The 9,888-nt window shown below is 35.8% G+C and overlaps 1 protein-coding gene across 2 annotated transcripts in view; it reads right to left on the bottom strand.

Moving 5' to 3' along the window:
* Window positions 1-9,888, bottom strand: part of LOC144980769 (uncharacterized) — a 304,724-nt gene that overhangs the window by 158,242 nt on the left and 136,594 nt on the right. The gene's annotated exons all lie outside the window — the stretch shown is intronic.

The raw sequence follows: 9,888 nt of genomic DNA, 5'->3' as shown, positions 1-9,888 counted from the left end.
TATATATATATTATAATCCATTTTCTACGCTCTGTTGATCTGTATACGAGAAAGTGAATATCTGGCTTTTGAGCTTCAGAGATCAAAGTTCGAAAACTGTAGATAAATGAAATAAACCGAATTCCATGACAGGTAATAAAGTGTGTCCTCCATAAGAGAATCAAATAGTCATTTATTGTCATTGGGGTAGAATTAAATGAAAAACCAATCTGTAAGAGCAGGAGTACCTCAGGGAGCTGTTTTTGGACCAATACTATTTCCAATTTAGATCGGCGATAGTGATAAATATTTTGACTTCACTTGAAAATAGAAATGATAGTTTTCAGTTTGTGGTAGTTTCTGGTATAGATAGTATGCGATTGGCTAAGAAGTTCACAACATTGACTTCCGGAAGTATAACGAACCAACACACAAAACTGTGTGTAACCATGAACGTTTATAGTCTGGTTGATACAGTTTAATGAGAATTACTCATAAACGCGGATGGCAAAAAAAACAATAACAAAGATCCGAGTGATGTCAACTTCGAACTATCTATAGATAGATAAACGCTTTTAATGATATCAACATATTTTACAAAAATACTTTGATATCTCGAACAATAAAATTCTAAAAATGAAAAATTCCCTTTATTCATCGCCATGGGGAAATTTGCCTTTAGGATCTATTCCAAGGGAAGACTGGAATAACTCAGGCGTCAGCCGCAGTGCCGCGCCGAAAAGTGAGCTAGGGCGAGGTGATTTGCTCAAGGCCATTGCACAGCTCAGCGGCGGGTGATTGAACTCGGTACCTTTCGAGTACAGATCAAAGACAATACCCGTGAGACACGCTTCCCCAATGTGAGAAGAAATAGAATCTCGAGTTTTTTAAGGATAGATGTTGGGTTTTGAACAACGTGTACATATAAACAGGTCTGACATCTGAACACACTTATGGGCCTAGGTTATAAAATTGTTGTAATGGACAATATTTTGCGTCATCTTTTGAGATTTCCATTACATCAATGAGCCCAAAAAGAATTGTGTTATCAGACCTGAAAATAAATGCACGTCGGTTTTTGAAAATCATAGATAAAACAATATCACGAATACACGGTGGTTCAGTAAAATGGGAACACTTCATGTGAACTGTAATGTCTCGTCCGACATGTTTCATGTTGCTGTTGGCTTAGGACCCATTGGAAAGCGATTTGAGAACCTTAAGTGGATATAATTGCTCTATACAGATGGTCAAGTTTTACATAAATACTTGAAAATGAATTCAATTGGAATTTACACAACTGTTTCTCAGCGCCTTAAAACGAGGGTGTCACCACAACTCAGTTGATAGAGCACTCGCTTAACACGCAAAGGGACCAAGATCGATCCCGGGTGTAGTCGAGATTTTTCCCAACCCTACCCCCCCCCCCCCCACTCCTGTCCACCCCAGCAGTAAATAAGTAGCTGAGTCTACTGTCAGATCTGGCGGAAAGTACTTTGCGATAGATACTAGCGTCCTACCCAAAGGGTAGCAAGTAATTGCTATCGTCCGTTTCACGCTACAGAAACCGGGATAAACCCCGGCTCCATGGGCCCAATGGCTCTAAATGATTACTTTTTTTCTTCATATTTATTATATGAAGATGACGTCACTCACGTCTTTGTTATTGTTTTTTGCCATCCGCGTTTATGAGTAATGTTCACTGATCTGTATTAAACCGACTATAAACGTTCATGGATACACGCAGTTTTGTGTGTTGATCCGTTATACTTCCGGATGGCAATGTTGTGATCTTCTTAGCCAAGCGCATACTATCTATAAGCTACAATGTGTATGGAAAATAATAGCAACAATATGTTCATAGATAATGCGGAAAAAAAAAACATTTTTTTTTTCAAAAAAGAGAAAAAATAAGATGGATATCATAACAAATCTCATTGACAAAGGAATATTATTGCCTAGGGGCGATCTAGGCAATCCCCACTAATGCATGTTATTGATATTAAATCTTATCCACACAAAAAAAAAAGAAGAAACTGATATTTTTCAACAAAAGAGTGTCTTCGAGCCAATAGACCCGTATAACAAGAGTTTATTTAGGGTTGTATATTGTATGCGTTTAATGGATAATAAAATTGCTTGTTACCCATTAGATAGAATGAGGGTTTATTGCAAAGAGTACTTTCCGCGAGATCTAACAGACCCAGCTAACAACTCACGGAAGGATGGATAGGGAGGGATGTTGTCAGAAGAAATAAAAATTCTGTCACTAGTTCTATGATATTCGATATAAAGATATTTCCAACCACAATCGAACTAATGATAGTAAGTTTAAATTAAATTGAGCTTTTATATAGCGCAATATCCACTAAACGTGCTCAAATCGCTTTACAAGGGGTACCTGGTCAACAGCAACATTTAACACGTAGGACGGGACATGCCGCCTGTTAGGCGATATTACAATTTTTCGGACAAAGACAACGCTGTTAACGGCCAGGTACTCATTTTACACCTGAGTACGGTGAGAGAATGTGAGTAAAGAGTCTTTTCCAAGGACTCAACTATGCGCCGAGCGAGACTCCAACCCAGGACCTTCCGATCCGAAAGCGAGTGTCATACCACTAGACCACATAACCGCACATATTACAAAAGGTCCCCACAAAAGTATAGCTTTAAATTATTAAAGACGTCTGTTGATTTAATTAAATTATATGACTGTAGATAGATCAAAGTTGACGTCACTCGGGTAATTGTTATTGGGGTTTGTTTTGTTTTTTTGCCATCTGCGTTTATGAGTAATTCTCACTAAACTGTATTTGCCAGACTATAAACTTTTAAGGTTACACATAGTTTTGTGTGTTGATCCGTTATACTTCCGGATGGCAATGTTGTGAGCTTCTTGGCCAAGCGCATTCTATCTATATTTTAGAAATAAGAAAAGGTCAACACTAAAATGAAAAGGTATTGATAATAATAGAACGTACCTATTTGTTAACACACAAAGACAATAAAACAGGGAATGAGAGAGGCGTTCAGCGAGGACGAGAGACGCATGCTCACAACCAACATGACGTTCTCTCTCTAATAACTTTTCCGCCGGTGAGGTCACAGACTATGGGTGACGTCCAATCAAGGGACAATAATAATATAATAATAATAATAATAATAATAATAATAATAATAATAATAATAATAATAATAATAATAATAATAATAATAATAATAATAATAATAATAGATCTTTATTGTCCATAAATATGGCAATTTGTCATTTAGTTACACTTGTCATAACGTTATATGATAACTATAACATTGAACAGACACCTCACTCCTACCCATCTCTCTCTCTCTCTCTCTCTCCTCTCTCTCTCTCTCTCTCTCTCTCTCTCTCTCTCTCTCTTCCTCTCTTTCTTTCACGCATGCGACATACACAACATTAACATTTCCATTTCATTTTCAATTCGTTACATTCTTGGCAATTCAACACCAAATATTATCATCACGGCCGTTATACTTCCGGATGGCAATGTTATGAGCTTCTTAGCCAAGCGCATACTATCTATAATAGAACAGAGAAGGCAGATCTGTTACTATCAGCGACATCTATAGAGAGGGACGAGTCGCCCACGGAATTTTCCGTTCTACGGGGCCGGTCTAAGAGGCCGGACAACTATCGGGACAAGTGTATTACAGTGGAATATGTAATCTTTGGTTGTATTTATCTATCCATCTATCAATTTGTGTGTCTATATCTATCTATCTATCTATCTATCTATCTATCTATCTATCTATCTATCTATCTATCTATCTATCTATCTATTTATTTATCTATCTTATCTATCTTATCTATCTATCTATCTATCTATCTATCTATCTAACTGTCTGTCTCTCTGTCTGTCTGTCTGTCTGTCTGTCTGTCTATCTATCTGTCTATCTATCTATCCGTCTATCTATCTATCCGTCTATCTATCTTTCTTTCTCTTCATCTTCCACCTTTTCATCGTGTCATCCATCTACCTACCAATCAAATCCACCGATCTACCTATCTATCTAGCAATCTATGAAAATATATGTATCTATCTCTTCATAGCCCTCCCTCCCTCCCTCCTCCCCCCCCCCCCCCCCCCTTCTCTCTCTCTCTCTCTCTCTCTCTCTCTCTCTCTCTCTCTGTCTCCATCCCTTTCACTTTCCCCTTCAGTCTCTCTCACAATAAAACAGGAGATAGATAGATAGATAGATAGATAGATAGATGGATAGATGGATAGATAGATAGATAGATATATAGATAGATAGATAGATAGATAGAGATAGATAGATAGATAGATAGATAGATAGATAGATAGATAGATAGATAGATAGATAGATAGATAGATAGATAGATAGATAGATAGATAGATAGATAGATAGATAGATAGATAGATAGATAGATAGATAGATAGATAGATAGATAGATACATAGATAGATAGATGGATGGATGTATGAATAGATAGATGGATAGTTATTGTTTTGGGAGATGATATTTTTTTCCTTGTAAATCATCTCTCTGTTATGTATTATTATGTTTGTTATTTTTAATGTATAATGTAAACATTTGAGTGTATTCCTCTTTGTTGGATTTTGTGCTTGTGTCCGGATGAGTCTTATAGGTGATCTCAAACCAAGTACATTGATGGCTATCTCTTGGAATCTGCATCTGATCCCTATTTGTTCCCAGTTCCCCTTTGCCATCCTTTCTCTTGGGTGCTTTAATAATTCTAGAATTATTATAAGTGATATATTTCAGTGGATTACACGATGTGCAACTGTGCTTATGGTAATCACTCTCACATTATCATGCTCTGATTCCTAACATTAACATTGAAATGTTCTTGAAGTGAGTTATTACAAGATCAGAGAAAAACATACCCTTGTTTAGAAAGTCAATTTCCCTTTTCAATAGGTATTTAATCTGCTTGACTTCTCTTGCATTTTTCTGTAATTGACAGTTGTATGTGATAATTGATTTCTTTTATTTGGGGAGTTTTATCATAATTGGTAAACTATAATATATTATCATAAAAAAAGTGAATTATGGATTACGCTAACTAACGAAATTGGGAGAGTGAGTCTCTAAGACAAAGTGAAAACTGAAAATGGTATGAACCTTACAACCCAGAATTGAAGATGAGAGATATCCACTGGTGGTGACTGGTAATTGAAACTTTATAACTAAGAGTAAGTGTTTAGAAATGGCACTCAGGTCTTTGTTATTGTTTTTTGCCATCCGCGTTTATGAGTAATGCTCACTGAACTGTATTAACCCGACTATAAACGTTCATGGATACACACATTTTTGTGTGTTGGTCCGTTATACTTCCGGATGGCAATGTTATGAGCTTCTTAGCCAAGCGCATACTGTCTATAGATACCACCCTGACAGGTTCTGTCTCCGGAGAGCAGAGAAAGAAAAAAAGAGTTCGCGTCACTTGAGATGCAAAAAAAAAAAATAATAAAAAAAAAAAAGAATGAGTGTGAAACAAAAACAGCCAAAACTAATTTTCCAAGCTGTGAAATGTTCAAGTGAAATATTAGGGGGCAGGCACTGGCAGTGTGAGAAATATCTATATGAAAATAAAGTGTTTATGAAAAGAAAAGAAAAAAAGTTGAGTTTTTATTTGTTTGTTTTTTTTAGTTATTTATTCATCCGAGAGAGAGAGAGAGAGAGAGAGAGAGAGAGAGAGAGAGAGAGAGAGAGAGAGAAAATAAGTAGGAGTGAAATATCTGTTCAGTGTTATAGTTATCATTTAACGTTATAACAAGTGTAACTAAATGACAAATTGTCATATTTATGGACAATAAAGATCTATTATTATTATTATTATTATTATTATTATTATTATTATTATTATTATTATTATTATTATTATTATTATTATTATTATTATTATTATTATTATTATTATTATTATTAGTATTATTATTATTATCCATTTATTTATTTATCTTTTAAGCTTTAAATTGCCATGTGGATATAACTGTTTCTATTAATTTCATGATTTTGTAGACTGGTTTGTAAATGTTGACCAGTAAAATGCATGACATCTGAAACAATGTAAAATCATAATTTATCAGAGACTTATGTATAATTATTATAGCTGTTGCTTTCATGGTTATTTTTGTCATTAATATTTCATTTTACTATGAACTTTGTACATTTATGATTCACCAGTATTCTATGATTGTATTTTTCGATTGATACATTTTTCCTGACATTCAAAGTTGTGTAAAACTGTCTGTGAATGATACAATACAAGCTATATAAGATTCTGTAATTATAAACTATTGTATAAAGCATTTAAAGGATAATTCCTTTAGTAAGATAAGATAACGCTATATCCACTAAATGTGTTCAAAGCGCTTTACAAAGGGTCCCTAGCCAACAGCAACATGTAACGTATAGAAGGAAACCTGACGCCTGTTTGGAAAAATTACAATTTTTCATATTTTTTTTTCTCTATTTTTTGTTTTTGTTTCTTTGTTTCTTTGTTTCTTTGTTTGTTTTAATGGGTTTTTTGTGGGATTTTTATAGATAGTTTGAAGATGACGTCACTCAGGTCTTTGTTATTGTTTTTTGCCATCCGCGTTTATGAGTAATGCTCACTGAACTGTATTGACCCGACTATAAACGTTCATGGATACACACAGTTTTGTGTGTTGGCCCGTTATACTTCCGGATGGCAATGTTATGAGCTTCTTAGCCAAGCGCATACTATCTATATTCAATCATCAAAACAAATAGAGATATAATTAATTTATTTTTTTTTAACGCTGACAACGCAAAGAATCAAATTTCTATAACGTTACCATGAAAATGATTTGATTGCCGGGTATTAATTGATATATTATTATCGGTCAGGCGAAATCTGGTGTCCACGACGACAAGACGCGGCGATGACATGCAATCACGATATCTAGCCCTATCACTGTCTGACACGAACGCCTCATTATCCACGGCGTGGAGTCCTTTCATTGATCACAGGCCAGGAAGACAACAGTCACAACGCCATTCATCATTAGATTTTGGCTTACTTTAGAAAAACACTTTTTTTTTTTATTTGGCCAGAAAGCTCTTCCTTCGGATATCGGTCGATTCAATTGACTCATATCTTGTCAAAAACTCTCAAACCTGGGATTTACTTCAAGTCTTTATTGAAGTCCCAGGTTTGAGAGTTTTTGACAAGAGAGGGTCATTTTAATCGATCAATATTTGAAGGACTAGTTTTCTGGCCAATTTTTTTAACGTGTTTTTTTTTAAGAGCATGGCTTACTCACATAAAACAATCTCTTTTTAAAATTTATTTTAGCTAGAAAATATTTACTCCCAAACACCCTTTTTTTTTATTTTGGTTAGAAATTGGTTGCTTCTACAAAACAGTCTTATAAATTGGCTATAAAATTCCTACTTTCATGAATCTCTTCTCTCTTTTTTCAATTTTGTCTATAAAATTTCTACTTTCATAAAACTCTTTTTTTTTTTAATTTTGGATATAAATTTTCTACTTGCATTAAACATTTTTTTTTAATTTGTCTATAAAATTTCTATTCTAAAGCTTTTTTTTTTTTTTTTCAATTTTGGCTAGAAAATTTCTACTTCAACAGAAAAACTTTTTTTTATATATTTTGGCCATAAAATCATTACTTAAACAAAGCAATTTTTATCAATGTGACCTTTAAAAAAAAATTCTTTCAAATACGTTAAATTATCTCAATCTTATCATTACGATTTGATAATACAGATAAGATTTTTGAACTCCTGTAGTTAAAATTTTGAATAAGTTATCAATTTATGCCGCGCGTTTAGGTAAAATACTTACAACATCCGCCAGCCATATATATTTATTTATCTTTATCTGTATTTGTATATTATATCCTTGTTGTGCGGCTATGTGGTCTAGTGGTATGACACTCGCTTTCGGATCGGAAAGTCCTGGGTTCGAGCCTCGCTCGGTGCATAGTGGAGTCCTTGGAGAAGGCTCTTTACTCACATTTTCTCACCGTATTCAGGTGTTAAATGGGTACCTGGCCGTTAACAGCGTTGTATCTGTCCGAAAAAATATTGTAATATCGCCTAAAATGCGTCATGTCCCGTCCTACATGTTAAATGTTTCTGTTGGCCGGGGACCAGTTGTAAAGCGCTTTGAGCACGTTTAGTGGATATTGCGCTAGATAAAAGCTCAATTTTTTTATGTCACTTCCGTCAAACTCTATTATAATCATTACGCTGAAGGTATCCAGTATTCTCCGATAAAGTAATAGTAACATTTAGTTTAAGCTCTTTATATAGCGCAATATCCACTAACCGTGCTCAAAGCGCTTTACAAGGGGTCCCTGACCAACAGCAACATTTAACTAGTACGACGGGACATGAAGCCTGTAAGGCTATAAATTACAATTTTTTCAGAAAGAAACAACGCTGTTGACGGCGGCCAGGTTCTCTTTTGACACCTGAGAACGGTGAGAGAATGTGAGTAAGGAGCCTTTTCCAAGGACTCCACTATGCATCGAGCGAGGTTCGAACCCAGGACCTTTCGATCCGAAAGCGAGTGTCATACCACTAGACCACATAGCCGCACAACAAGGATATAATATACAAATACAGATACAGGTAAATAAATATATCTGGCTGGCGGATGTTGTGAGTATTTTCCCTAAACGCATGGCATAAATTTATTCAGAATTTTAACTACAGGAGTTCAAGTGAGCCATTGGGCCCTTTTGAAATATTAAAGGAAAGTAAATCTAAAATATTCTGTCTTCAGTCTCGACTTGAAACACTCAATGGTATGGGGAGTTTCTGGTAAAGACTGAGAGAGAATTACAGATAGAATAGAATAGAAGGTATCGACGTCTCTTGATGAGGCCACTTGCCTGTCGCCGAGTCACTGAATGTCTTGTTCACAACTGATCTAATGCATTTCCCTACCTGATCTTGTGATCAAGGGCTAGCCTACACTACACTTTCTCTACTGATCTTTTGATCATAGCTATTTTGGGTGGGAGGCACTTCTACACTATGCATATAATTTTCCATCACAGCATCTAAGCTATTCTTGAAAGCATTGACACTCGGCGCTTCAACGTCATTTGCTGGCAATGCGTTCCAACGTTCAATAACTCTGTGTAAAAAAGTTCTGTCGAAGGGTGGTTTTAACCCTGGGTTTCAGAAGTGTATATGAGTGGCCCCTGGTGACTGATTTTTTGTCTACTGTGAACAGCCTATCCTGAGTCGCGTACAAGCAATGTGTGAACTTATAGGTCTCAATCATATCACCTCTCAAACGCCGATAGACCATACTTGGCAGTCCTACTCCTACTTGATAATGTCGTAAAGTAAAATACACTTTCCGAGAATTTTGTGTAGGACATTTTTCTTTCTGCGGCTATGTGGTTTGGGGTATGACACTCGCTTTCGGATCGGAAGGTCGTGGGTTCGAGCGAGCAAGCGAGCGAGCTCGGCGAATAGTTGAGTCCTTGGAGAAGAGTCTTTACTAACAGTCTCTCATTGTACTCAGGTGTAAAATAAGTACCTGGCCGTTCACAGCGTTGTCTCTGTCCGAAAAAAAATGTAATATCGCCTAACAGGCGTCATGTCCCGTCCTAAATGTTAAATATCGCTGTTGGCCAGGGACCCGTTGTAAACCGCTTTGAGCACGTTTAGTGGATATTGCTCAATATTTTTTAATTTCTAAAGTGGTATATTGTGAAGAGCGCAGAGGAGAGCCCGAGGTGGCCTGTACTCCAATAGGAACGACGTTCTATTACACTGTAAGAGACGACAGACTAGATTTAAAAGATTCGCCAGTGGTGTAATATATACGATTCTTTCATCTCTTTGTATTTATTAAACGAGTTATTTCTATCGTGCTCAA

This window comes from Berghia stephanieae, chromosome 10 (genome assembly GCF_034508935.2).
Source record: "Berghia stephanieae isolate SIO BIC M18660-M18661 chromosome 10, UCSD_Bste_1.3, whole genome shotgun sequence".
Classification (NCBI taxonomy): domain Eukaryota; kingdom Metazoa; phylum Mollusca; class Gastropoda; order Nudibranchia; family Aeolidiidae; genus Berghia; species Berghia stephanieae.
The sequence above is the reverse complement of the archived record's forward strand: the minus strand, read 5'-3'. Positions and strand labels throughout refer to the sequence as shown.